At 35.6% G+C, this 13885-nt stretch overlaps 1 pseudogene; it reads left to right on the forward strand.

The window, feature by feature from the left end:
- The first annotated feature begins 406 nt into the window (after nucleotides 1-406).
- Nucleotides 407-507, forward strand: LOC127675943 (uncharacterized; annotated as a pseudogene).
- The last annotated feature ends 13378 nt before the right edge of the window (nucleotides 508-13885 follow it).

A 13885-nucleotide genomic window follows, 5' to 3' on the forward strand; every position in this document is an offset into this window, starting at 1 on the left:
AGGTATGGGAAGTGGAACAGTCAGAGACTGGACCAGAAGAGGGATAAATTCTGAACTGTAAATAAAAAAAAAGATTGCTGGTCACAGGTATTACATGCCTCTAATCCAAGAACTTGGGAGACAGGCAGGAAGATTTCTGAATCCATGCCAGCCTGGTCTACAGAGTGAGTTTCAGGACAGCCAGGACTATACAGAGAAACTCTACCTCAAGTCCCCACCCCCAAAAATAGAAAAAAAAAGAAAAAAGATTAAAGATTTATAAAAAGAAGGAACAAAAGAAAAAAGAACACATAAAGGTCTTGCAAAAATGATGATTATAACTTTCAAAAGTTAAGAAAATGTACTATAAAGATATTATTGTTTATATATAATTTTATCTGGTGGTTTTTCAAATATATTGGTTTTAATCGGCCCTAGCAGCATTACAGATGTGCCTGCTCTGTCACACAAGCATCAGTAGGTGGCAGAGAGGAGAGAGGCTATGTCTATGCTTAGTAGCCTAACATTCCCTGAAAAAAAGCAAGCCTGAGACAACCACCAGTTTGGAACCAGGGAGCCTGGACAGGGGGACTAGCCTAAGATGACCACCAGTCTGGTAGCTCCCAGGACTTGGAGCATGCCAGAGACTAGAAGAACCTCACCTGAAAACCATGGGCTCTGGGCAGGAGTGAGTCCAAGACAGATGGCCCTTGCAAGGGCCACCAGACTGGTTCCATGGGGCCTGGACAGTCTAAGATGCACCACACATGCCTTGGAGGAAAGTTGCCCAGACTATGACTTAGACGACCTCTGTCAGATGCCATAATACACAAATGTTGCATTGCAATTCTGAAACCACTCCTGGGATGATCCCAGACACTCAGAGACCCTGGGCACCACTAAGAGGAGCAAGTAAGTGGTGGAGAAATGGATGAGAAGGAGAAACAGAAGGATGTGTGCACAATGAAGTGGGGCAGAACTGGAGACTTCAGAGTAGTGAGGAAGAGCTATTTTTATCATATCGAAAGCCTTTAGAGAGTAAAGATCAGATAAATGAAGTATTAGCCCTTGAGGAGACTTAGTAAGTGATGAAGGTCATTGTCAACTCAAATCAATGGAGACAGTAGATCACAGAAGCCACAAATGCATGAGCCAAATATTCGTTTTGATCTGTATGAGTACAGGAACTCATGGGAGCATGTGAAAAGAATTTCAAGCCAGTGTATCATTAAAAGTATTATACTGGCAGATGGCTCATGTTAAAAAATTGGCCATGACTCACAGAGTTGTAGACCTAAACAAATCTAACTTTCTGTTTTTACAGGGTTCCAAATTTAAATTAGAAATTTATTGCACTTTCCTTATTCTTCATCCATGTTAAAGGCACAAATAAAAGAAATGTTGCTGTCTTGTTAATTGAGGTCAATAAAACACTATGTCCTACTTATGTCAATTTCTAGAGCATCTTAAGTCAAACCATGGAAGTAGTGACAAAGTGGTTTCTTGTATAATTAATGCTGTTTTCATCCTTTTATCAAAACAATCTTAGAGTAAAACAAGGAGATATTCTGGTTTTATTAAAATCCAAACTATAGCAAGAGCCCATAGATATAAAATGAGATTAAAGCCAGCCAAGAAGCAAGGAAATGAATGTTTTCTGATAAAAATGAGATATATAAAATAATAGTATCTGCTAATTATTTTTTCTATTCAGATGTGCTTTATCTCCTTTCATTAAAATTTGTGTTGGGAAAATTAATTACCAAAGATTCTCTTGCTAATCTTAGTTGGAGAGAGGAAAGTTGAAGAAAATAGAATGATTAAGGGAGAAAGCATTATTTATGGAAGAGACTTTTCTTTTTCTTGTAGCTTTTTAGTGCTTCTATAAAATTAACGTATATTTGTGATAGTATACCTACCTTTATTTGTAATGCTTTCAAATATTGTTTTCTCTAAAAGAGTAGTACCTTAATGGGCATTTCAAAACTTCTCATCTTATTGTCATATTTTGATTGTTAGGATCCTTAAGATTTTGAGCAAGGTCTTTTTTTTCTTATTTTTGTTTATATTCTTTATTTATGTGTCAAATTCCCAGTCTCCCCCGCTTCCGGATATCCCCTATACAATCCTCCCTCCCCCTACTTCTATGAGGGTGTACCTCCACCCACCCCACTCCCACCCCCCTGCCCTCAATTTCCCTACACTGGGGCATCTATCAAGCTGTCATGGGACCAAGAACCTTTCCTCCCACTGATGCCTGACAAGGCAATCCTCTGCTACATATGCAGCTAGAGCTTTACCCCTTGGTTGATGGCTTATTCTTTGAAAGCTCTGGGAGGTCTGGTTGTTCGATATTGTTCTTCCTATGAGGTTGCAAACCTCTTCAGTTCCTATAGTCCTTTCTCTAACTCCTCCATTGGGGACTACATTGAGCAAGGTCTTCTTTCTTCTTTACACAATCATCATCGGCTTTATATATTCCTCATGACTTCCTCAGCACTCTTATAGAACCCTCTACCCATTTATTTTACTATTGTCCTCCATGTCTGTCCCATGCTTCTATGAATGTCAAGGTTTTTCTATGGATTATTGGTTCTATGTTCATACCGTCAGTGGTAACTGAATTTTGCCTTAACCAGCATTAACATTTAAAATGTATTTAGATGAGATCTAATTGAATAGTTCATCTTTATATTAATATTTGTGGAACATTTCAATTGATTCATTTTATATAGTTTGAATAAAATGTCATTTGTTTAGCAACACTATTTTGTAAGATTACATGTGTTCTAATGATGTAAGTTGTATATTCTTATAGTTATTACATAATATCAATAAAAAAGAACTACATTCTAGTTGGTTATTTTTTCTAGTCTAATGCACTCAACATATATACATAAATAATATATTCAGTTATCATGTTAATGGAAATCCTATCTTTGCGAGATTGTATTACTTTTCAGTGTGCTTCACACTGTATGGATCTGCCTGCCAGAGGCCATTATCTTTGACTGATGTGCTTTTTTTTCTTTTCATCTCCCAATCACTGAAATGCATGGAGATTAGGAAATGCTGAATTATTCCCTTGGAACAGACTTTACTCCATGACACCCAAGAGTGAAAGTGCTAATGTACCATCCAACCAATGACATAAGTTTAATATGAATCATGCCTTTTGTTCATTGTTTTCCCACAAAGCAGTCCCATTCACATCAAGGTAATTCCTTAGCAATACATAGGTTGAAGGTTTTTCTTTCCACTTGCTACCTCTCTTGCTTATGTATATCCCATCCCACATAAACTCATTTTACTTGAATCTAGTTTCTGTATCTGTTTCTAGTTTCAAGATTTTCCAAATGTTAGAGTATTTTAGTAGATCCAATCCAATACTAAAAAAATCAAGTCACTATGAATATCTCCTTACAGGGCTAGAGAGATGGGTCAATATGCTTCTTGAATTCTGATGCAGTGTGACCAACTATCCTAAGATACATAAAACCTGGAATTATGAGCCAAAATAAACTACTGCTTCCTTATGTTTTTCCTGTTCTGGTGTTTTATTTTTAAATTTTATTTATATGTATGTCACATTTTAATTTTTAATTTTGTGTAGGTACCTGTAAATTGTATATATGTGAGAATATACATATATGTAGATGCATATCTGTGTACCTGTACATTCAAGAAAATATGAGAAGAGGATGTCAGGTGTCCTACTCTATCACTCTCCATTTATTACTTCAAGTCATAGCCTCACAGAATCATGGGCACACATATTATTGTCTAATCTGGAATCTATAACTAACAGCCACCCCCTGTATTTTCCCCATGGAACACAAGGTTACAACCATGTGCAAGAAGCTGGCTTTGTTACATTGGTGCTGTTATCCTAGCTCTGATTCTCATGAATGTGCAACAAATCTAATTAACTTCTGAGCCATCACTCAAGCCATGACAAGGAATTTTATCATAGAAACAAACAAAAAAATAAAACTAACACATTCCTGTATGGTAATTCATGAGTTTTATCTTTGGTACTTCAGTCAATGTATTATAATACCTATATATCTCAATAGAGTCCATGGAGGAACATTGGTCACCAATATGAATCTGTTATCTTATCTATACAAAACTTTGTGAGACCAACTACTTAGCAGAAACCCCAGAAGTCTATAAAGAAATAATATCTTTCAAACTGAGGGCATCCCATGTCAGCATGAATCTTTTCTATTAAAGAGCCAGCAAAAAGAAAACTCTCAAATTAGTTAATACTTTCATTTCATCTTATTTTGCCAACAAAATTCACTTACTAACTTGCAATGAACCATGAAAACACACAAACATAATCTGAATTTGGGGTTGTTATGTACTACCAGTGAAGAAATATAACACAAGACACCTGACCTCAGAAATCTCATGTTTCAGTTAATAGACCAGAAAATGGACAATGCATGTAAAATCATTAAGAGATTGAATACATGCCATGAAGTTAACAAATTGGTGTATTTACAAAGTTAATAGGTATGGAATTGCTGTGTAGACATTTCAGTCATGGGTAACCTGGGGATGTCAAAGTGAACCCTAATGAAAGAAGGGAGAATATTTAGAGAGTGAAGAGAACTTTCAGGAAGATAAATAATATGTGTCTGGAATCAGGACTTTACTGAAAATTAAGATAATTTAGATTAACTACACATTCATGGGTAAAAAGAAAAAATCATAAGAAATAAACAAGGGGACAAATCACACAGAAACTTGTGTGCTATATTCAAAATGTTGAAAATGCATATAAGATACAATAGAAATTCACCAAAGAACTTAAAGAAATGCAGCAGTACTATCACACATATTTCTAAAGCTTGCTATGGCAATTGCCTGTAGAAAACAACCTGGAAAGCAAGCAAGAAAGAGGTGGAGCAGAAAAGGTATAATTTTATTTAGAGAAGTAAAATTTAGCCTTTTAACAAGAACTGTGATAATGACAATAGATGTAATATAGATAGCGCCAAAACACATTCTAAATCATCTATTTTTCTTTTGAATATTTTGAAGGTGGAGGAAACAGGAATGTATGTTTGATAGTACAATCCACAGGAAGGAGATACAGAAATGATATAGATGAAAAGAAACTGGTTTGTAAATGCAAGTAGATCTGGGCATATAATGTTCATAAGTTTGGGAGATGTATGGAATAGTAGATTTCAAGACTGTAGCTGGGTATGCCATTCTGGTAGTTGATCAAGGATCAGAAAATGAAAATATAAAATTTGGCATCCTTAACATCAAGATAATAAGGAAATTTTTTATTTATTGAAAGTGCTATAACAAAAATACCATATCCTTGGTGGCTAGAGAAATGATAATTTATGTCCCCACAATTATGGATTAAAAGTACAGCTATGGGACTGAGCACTGGGTCCCCAATGGAGGAGTTAATGAAAGGACTGAAGAAGCTGAAGAGTATGCAACCCCATAGGAAGAACGACAATATCAACCAACCAGACCCCCCAGAGCTCCCAGGGACTAAACTGCCAAACAAAACTGACACATGGAGGAACATGACACAGCTGCATATGTAGCAGAGGATGACCTTCTTGGGCATCAATGGGAGAAGAAGCCCTTGGTCCTGTGAAGGCTCTATGCCCCAGTGTATGGGAATGTGAGGGTGGGAGGCAGAAGTGGGTGGGTGGGTGAATGGAGGAGCACACTCATAGAAGTAGGGGGAGGAGAGGGGATAGGGGATTTCTTGGGAGAAACGTGGAAAGGTTATTTAGTTTGAAATGTAAATAAAGAAAATATCAAAAAAATTGAAAAAAGAAATCTCAAAAAATAAATAGAAGATCAAGATGTTCTATGCACTATTAGTTTATGACGAGGCCTTACTCCTTGAATCTCAAAAGGCTACCTTCTTCCAGCACTGGCACAAGTGTGTTGTTCTCTTGTATGTATATTCTTGGTGCATATCTGTATTCTGAGATTTTCTCTTGCCACAATCGTGCAAACTATGTTGTGTTAAGTTAGTCTAGTTATCACATTTTGAAAAATCCCTGTAATTGTCCAACTTCTGAGGAACTGAAAGTCAGAACTTCAACAAATAATGTCTCAGGTTATAACACAATTCTCAAAAGTACTGCTTGTGGTCATTAGAATTTACGAAATCAGATGCACAGTAGATGCAGAGACATAGAAAGGCTTATAAATCTGAAACTGGAGAAAACTGAAAATTTTAAAGAATTGAACTATGATTGGATTCCCACTGACCAAAACTGGACACTATGGTTAGAAGACAATAATTGAAGAAAGACACATCAATACTGAAAAATGTTCAGAGATTGAACAAAATAAAGAGTGAAATGCATTCTTTTGGGTTTGTAAATAAAGAATTCACTCATCATTTTGGTTAAACACGATGTTTAAATTAATTTCAATATAGAATATAAAATGAAAATAGAAAAAAGTTTGAAAATATTATAGCTTAAGGTTATTTTGATAAAATAAAATTTTAATGAGATAATTGTCTCTAAAACACCAAGAAAGCAAGAGAGAATTTAAACCAAAGTAATAGAAGTTGGCCTTTGATTAAAAATAATAATAATATTTTTATCTTAAAAAGAGAGAGGTCATAGGGAAGAAATCAGGAAATGACTACAGACTGTTTTTGTAGGTATTGTTATGAAGTAATGGAGAATTCCTCAGATTATTTCAGGAAAGGAGAGTTTCTTGGAGCTTAAACAACTTGTGTAGAGATGGCATTTATTCTCACCAATATTTCAGAAAGTTGTACACTAAGGAGAGCTGGAGTTCATACTCATTTTCCTGTAGTGCATGGACTCCCTGAAAATTGGTCTTTGAAACCATCAAGGTAGAAAGAAAAGCTTGATTGAGAGTCATTAACTCAAGTAAGGTAATAATAAAGGAAAAAATTAAAACTTACATTACACTCAAAACCAGTGGCTCTAAAAGCAATTAAATTGAAAAACCACATTTATTGAGTTAACAAATCATGAGTTAAAAACAATTTAATTTTTAAAGACTCTCTTTGAGTTCAGAAATAGTGAAACTACTTCATTAGTTTAATTGTTTTGAAGTCAGTGTTTTGGAACTCAATAAATAGTTTTTTATCACTTTCTTTTTCCCTAGGTAGGTTACCATTGCCAACAGCACTGGCCCAGTTCTAAACAGGGAAGGTTCTACATCTGAGAGTATTTTTCATGGACTTTTCTGATAAACATCTAAATTTCATGTTTGAACCTTGCTACCAAAATTTTGTTCATTGAAATTTGTAGCACATGTGCAGACATGCATGCACATACCTATTCATACTTGTGCACATGCATGTATATATACATAATTGCACATTTATGTGTCTATGTGTGACTATCCATACTAGTTATTAAATATACCATTCAGTATCTTTTGAAGATACATATTCAAATTGTATTGCTACATTGAGTAAGAAACATATAAAGAATCATTAAGTAGATAATCGGATTACTGCTGAGAAAAGAACTCTAAATTTGAGAGATTGAAAGAGGAAGAAATTAGGTAAGCCTTCCCAAGTTTGAGATCCATACTTTTTAATGAAATACATGACTTCCCACCTCCCAAATGTACCTAAGAACAGTAGGAAAAACTCTTGCCAAAATCCAAAAGCTACAGCTGTACCTAAAGAGTCATTCATCACAAGGTAGCAAAGAAAAATACTGGAGAACATAGGCTATGTCTCGCCTATGAGAACTTCTTCTGTGATAGGAAAAATCACATCAGAAATGAGAAGGTTGCATATGATCAGTGAAGGTACTAAGATTAATCTTATCAGGATTCAAACTATGAATTCAAATGGAAACACAACAAAGACATCAACATATTATCTTTCTTTGTGGTGTCTTTCTAATATGCTTTAAACCTGTGAGTAAGCCAGGAGACAGGAGAAAGGATATCACCTGAGGAGAGGGAAGTGTGGAATCACAGAAGAGTCAAATTAAATGAAAACTTACCACTTTAAGTTCCTCCTTGTAGTTCCACAGCTATTCTACTGTGTGGTTTGTCATCTGGAGCCTCTGCTGTCAACATTTCAAGACAACAGGTAGAGTAATGATTCTGCTCATGGATGAAGACATCATCAGCTCCCACTCCTGATCATTCCCACATTGAACAACCTGGAAATCAAACATATAGGAAAAGTGGAAAACGCAACAGCTCATCTTTTCTTAGTGACACAATGGGTGTTCCCACATCCAGCACAGAGTTCTTCTTAGTGATCCCCTTTCTCCTCCAGTAAGTCAACATTTTTTAAATAGCATGTAATAAATGTGTGTTTCTTTATCAATGTCAGCTGTTTTTTTCAGTCATCTTCTTGGTCCACCTTTGCAAAGAGTACTTATAAATCTTCTGGGAGTTTTTCAATATCTGCAGGAAAAAGCTGACATTGTGTTACATGCACACTTGTTTTCAAACGTTTAGACTTCAATAGGGGAAAATAAAATTTCTTCAAAAAGAAATATAGTGACATAGGAGAGTTCCTTTCCTAGTTCAGTGATAAGCTTGAGTTGTTCCATGTATTTTAAATATGCAAGAGATTTCAAGAGAGAAATACATGACAGCTAGAAATGGTTACTATGGTTACAAATATAATCCTTATCCTGGACAGTGAATAGGAGGTGTTGTTGGATGTTTGCCATTGTGTTCTTCCTGTGTGTGTTTTAAACTATTTAAGTAACGGGGAGGAAAAGCAGAAGGAAAGAGGGAAACACTCAGGACTTCAGCAGGGCTTTCTGTGAAAAGAATTTGCTGAGGAAAGCTACTTCTAATGCTCATTAACAGAAAAGGGAAAGTGGTCCATTGCCTTGATAAAATAGCTGCCATAAAAGCCTGACTACAGGGCCTTTTCAATCTCCTGAAAGTGCTAGTCCAAGCCAAAGTGGAAGTAGGGAAACTAGCCAAGAAGACAACGTTTCATACTGAAATTCTTTGGTCCCCATGAAGGCATGGTTGTTATTGTCAGCTCATTTGAGAAACGTCTTGTATCCAGATGATGCTTGATGGTGGAATGGCATATTTTCGACAAAAGAACTATATGCATTCAGATGCAAGCAAAGAACCCTTGGGGGTGTGCTACCTAGGCCTTAATCAAAACAGAATTTGCATTGTACCAAAGAATATGGTTATAGAGGTCTCTGCAGAAAAGTGGAAGGTTTTCAAATTGAGTTAGATCTGTACTCAAAGCTAAGTTCTAAAAAAAATCTCTGTGTTCATTGTAAAAGCAATGAAGGTACCAGATCCCAGCTGTTCTGTTCATGTGTTTGTCTGTTTTTGGTTTTGTTTTCCTGACAGGGCAAGTCCAAAACCTCACGGGATATGGCAAGTGGGACAAAGTAATCTTTGATCAAAAAAAGAAAACAAAATGAAAAATTGGAAATAACATTTGTAACCTAAAGATCATAACATAGTGTAGAATCTCTCACCAAGTGTAGAATCTCACCATAGGTTGCCACAAATTAAAAGAAATGCAAACAGATTGGGAGAAGTAAACTGACTTCCAACTTCCTAAAAATTATAATAATAGTGACGCTGCTATTGGTTTTCTTAATTTTTGCCAAGACTTGTGTGCTGTGTAATGGCATTTAGTCTTCTTCATAAAAATCATATTCAAAAAGTCTAAAACATACAAAGAAAATGTTAGCAGGAAATTGTCTATATAATCTTTCTACTGATCCTTTTCTCATATTTCTTAACATGTCTAGTCTAGATTAAAAAGTGAGAAAGATAACTTTCGAAGTTGTAAAGTTTCCAAAACTCAGTAGGAATTAATTCAATAGCATTTTTAGTTATTTATATATTATGTGTGAGAAATACTCTCATGAAGGTTAAAATGTGATTGGCAAGGTTCATATCCTAAATGAACACTTCTGGCCTAAAAAAAGAAATGATGATTCAGCTCAGACATTTTGTCAGTACTTATGACTTCAGCATTTTCAGTAAGTCAGTCACATTACTTCCCATAATCATATACTATCAGAGCAAATCTGTAAACCAGAGAAAGAATTTTCCAAGCTTCCAAACCAATAAACATATTACTGGTTTCCAATTCTTTATTATTATTGTACAGACTATATCCTGGGAAATGAATCAAATGTCCAATTAGACAGCAACTTGTATTGCCATTTTTGCATATGCTGCATAAACAAAATCAACAAAATCTGAAGAAATTCTATGTACTTGTGTGTATTTTTGATTGAGGTTTTAGAGTATGTACTTCCTCTAGGGGACTTAATTAGATCAAACAATCCTCCTGAAAGATTTTAGAAACTACATACATATTTTTAGTGTGTGTGTGTGTGTGTGTGTGTGTGTGTGTGTGTGTGTGTGTGTGTGTGTATGTTTAGTGTGTGTGTGTGTGTGTAATTGGGGGAAGTGCCATTCCACCAGTGCCATAGTGCACATGTTGAATATACAGGGCAACTTCAGAGTCATTTCTTCCTTTCTATCTTTACCTGGGTTCCAAGATCAAACTCAGGATTCCAAATTTGCTAAATAATCACTTTTATCTATTGAGCCTTCTCACCAGCCCCAGAAACTACATCTAAAGGAATGATTAATCTATGTAGCAGATATCTGTTGGTTTACTCCCAAGTCTATTTCCTCTCTTATAGCAACAGACTCTTGAACTTTGTTAGAAAATTTTCATAGAAGTATCCTTATTTCAAATCCCTAGAGATAAACCAAGAACAACTGGAGCCAATTTCAAACACTTCAAAGCATCAATTAACATTACCACAATATATAAATATAGTCCCACATAGTTGTTAGCAGCTATCTTGGATTCTAGGTGTAACTTTATCTGGATGAGATCAACTCTTTAGAAGACAGAAAATGAAAACTGAAGCAAACCAGTCCTGTTTGGTTACTGAACCAAACCATGAAAATCACAGATTATTCTAGGATTTTAAATTTCAATGTCTATTAATTATCTTGTATATTAATTCAATTTAAGTCTTAGTATATGTTGATCATGACAAAAATTTTCCCACTAGTGCACTGGTAATTTTGAAGTGAAATTAAACTGATAGTAGAGTAAGATTTAGTTCCTTAGTGATACAAATAGAGTGTCTTCTCAACAAGAATGAAAATATAATAATTAAGATGGTACATAATACTGTCTACAATTACTAGCTAATGGATAAAATCTTATCTCTTTTCCATAATCTAATTTTAGAACACAAAGGCAAAGCATACTGCTAACATTTTATATTATTCCCATAAACACCTTATAGCACTGGTGGTATAAAAACAAAAGACAATAATGTACATGTCTACGAGAGGAATTGCTGGAAGTGGAAAGCATATCTAGTAGACACATTGAATGATAGGTTGAAAGATAGACCAACAGATAGACAGATCTATCTTATCTTAATCTTGGATAACCCCCCCACCTCTCTCTCTCTCTTTCTCTCTCTCTCTCCCTGTGTGTGTGTGTGTGTGTGTGTGTGTGTGTGTGTGTGTGTGTGTGTGTGTATTTTGGAATTACTCTAAGAATTGACCATTAATTGATAAGTACCTTAAATATCTGACTTAAGTTTCACAATTTCATGAGCAGATCTTTAAAGGTGAAAGAAGAACCCCTGTTGTTGAATAGACCATGCACCTCATAAACTGTGTTCAAAGGTCCCTGAGTTGGAACTTACTCCTTTTTCCAGAAGCTTTCATAGTAACAGAGGCACTAGGCAACCTTCCAAAGGAAAGAGACAACCAAGAGTCCTACCCAATTAGGATGCCAGTGAACCATGACAATAACCACCATGACACAATAACCTTAACGCACAGTTGGTCACCTTACCTTGCATGCATTATTTATTCAACAGCTCACTAACTGTCAAGTCTCATTTAGGGAGAGAAAAATTATGCCTGGTACTTGAAGCTTACCTAGCTAAGTACTGAAAGTTAATGAAGTCACGGTCCTGGAGAATAACCTACAACTGCAACATTACACAACAAACCAGCATAGTTCATAACTGCATTAAAAATATTTGTCCTTATACGGAAAGATAAATGTAGTCCTCATACAGGGTAAAAGAAATTTCTCTGTGAAACAAATGAAGCCAGTTGCTGAAAACCACAAGCAATCAAAATACAGAATTGTGGAGGCCAGTCATAACTGATACATATATAATACAACTACTGCAGGTAAGGCTCATGAAACATTGTATAAAAGGGAGTGTAAAGTCGGGCAGTGGTGGCAAACACATTTAATCCCAGCTCTTGGGGGACAGAGGCAGGCGAATTTCTGAGTTCAAGGCCAGCTTGGTCTACAGAGTGAGTTCCAGGACAGCATGGCTACAAAGAGAAACCCTGTCTCAAAAAACCAAACCAAACCAAAAATAAAAAAAAACAAAAAACAAAAAACAAAAAATGAGAGCAGAAAAATTGTAAAAGGCAAAAAGTACCTAGAGATTATGATGATATGGTGTCTCCTAAGAATGTCAGAGGCAACATGTATAAAGTCTTACTACATAGTTGCCTAACCATGAGCTGAACAAGGATGACACCAATAGTCACAACAAAGTAGATGGGGAAGGCCTCAGCCCTATGTAAAGTACTACAGGTAACAGTGATGTTAAGAGTGGGAGAAAGAGCCAGGTGGTGATGGTGCACGCCTGTAATCCCAGCACTCTGGGAGGCAGAGGCAGGCATATTTCTGAGTCTGAGGCCAGCCTGGTCTACAGAGTGAGTTCCAGGACAGCCACATCTATACAGAGAAACCCTGTCTCAAAACAAAACAAAACAAAACAAAAACAAAAACAACAATAACAAAAACAAAAAACAAAAGTGGGAGAAAGAGTACTCCAAGGAAACAAAATTGGTCACCCAATAGCAAATAGGCATTCATAAAAACATTTATACAAGGAACATTATACATGCTAAGCAAGTTTTATATATATTCATATTTATATATCCATATGTAGTTCATCTGAGCATATAATAACAATTAATGAAAAGAGAAGCCATGGATTTGAAAAATAGCAAGAATGACCGTATGGGAGGATTGGAGGGAGGTTATGGAAAGGGTAAATGACATAATTATATATTAATATCAAAAATAAGAGAAATACTTTTTAAAAGAGCACATGAACTTGGGCTACATCTATGAAATTCTCAGGCAATAAAACGAAAAACCATATTCTTTTGTCTTTAATTATGTATCAGATTATCCACTGTGGTGAAACATTTTTATGGAAATATCTCTTTCCTTTTCAGAGAATAAACTTTTTTCACATCTTGCACCTCAATAAATAATATGCCTCAAGATCATTTAGGACTGTATATGCAACCTGCAATCATATATTATATTCATTCTGTTTAAATTTAAACTGCTTTTAAGAAAGCAATGAACCTAGCTCTCCCCATTCAATCAGCTCTTACAACTGAGCCTAAAGGCATAGCTTTAATCTTAAGTTATGTACTGGGTCATGTCCCTGACCTATAATGTTGGATGTAGGTGTTGTAATAATAATTTTCTGAAAGCAGCAAACAGGTTGAGAGCAACCTTAAGCAATATAATACTCTGTAAATGTTGGAAGCAACATGTGGCTAAAGGGGGATAAGATTTTTTCATGGTTTTGAGTGATACTCTGGGTCTGCTGTGGCCAGTAGAGTAATTACTTCCTTCATAAAATTGTTGAAGATTTCTGTAAAAAGATACCTTTTACTTTATCCTGATACCATGCTTACTGTGCTCTTCAATAAATGCAAAGTTCTTTGTTAGCAACAGGCACAGATTCACACGCACACACACACACACACACACACACACACAAAGAGACATAAAAGACACAGTTTAACACAGGCAACAGTCCAGCCACACCCAAGAAATAAATAGCTGACAGGTCAGTAACAACAGTAATACCTT

The sequence above is a fragment of the Apodemus sylvaticus genome, chromosome X (assembly GCF_947179515.1).
Source record: "Apodemus sylvaticus chromosome X, mApoSyl1.1, whole genome shotgun sequence".
Taxonomy (NCBI): domain Eukaryota; kingdom Metazoa; phylum Chordata; class Mammalia; order Rodentia; family Muridae; genus Apodemus; species Apodemus sylvaticus.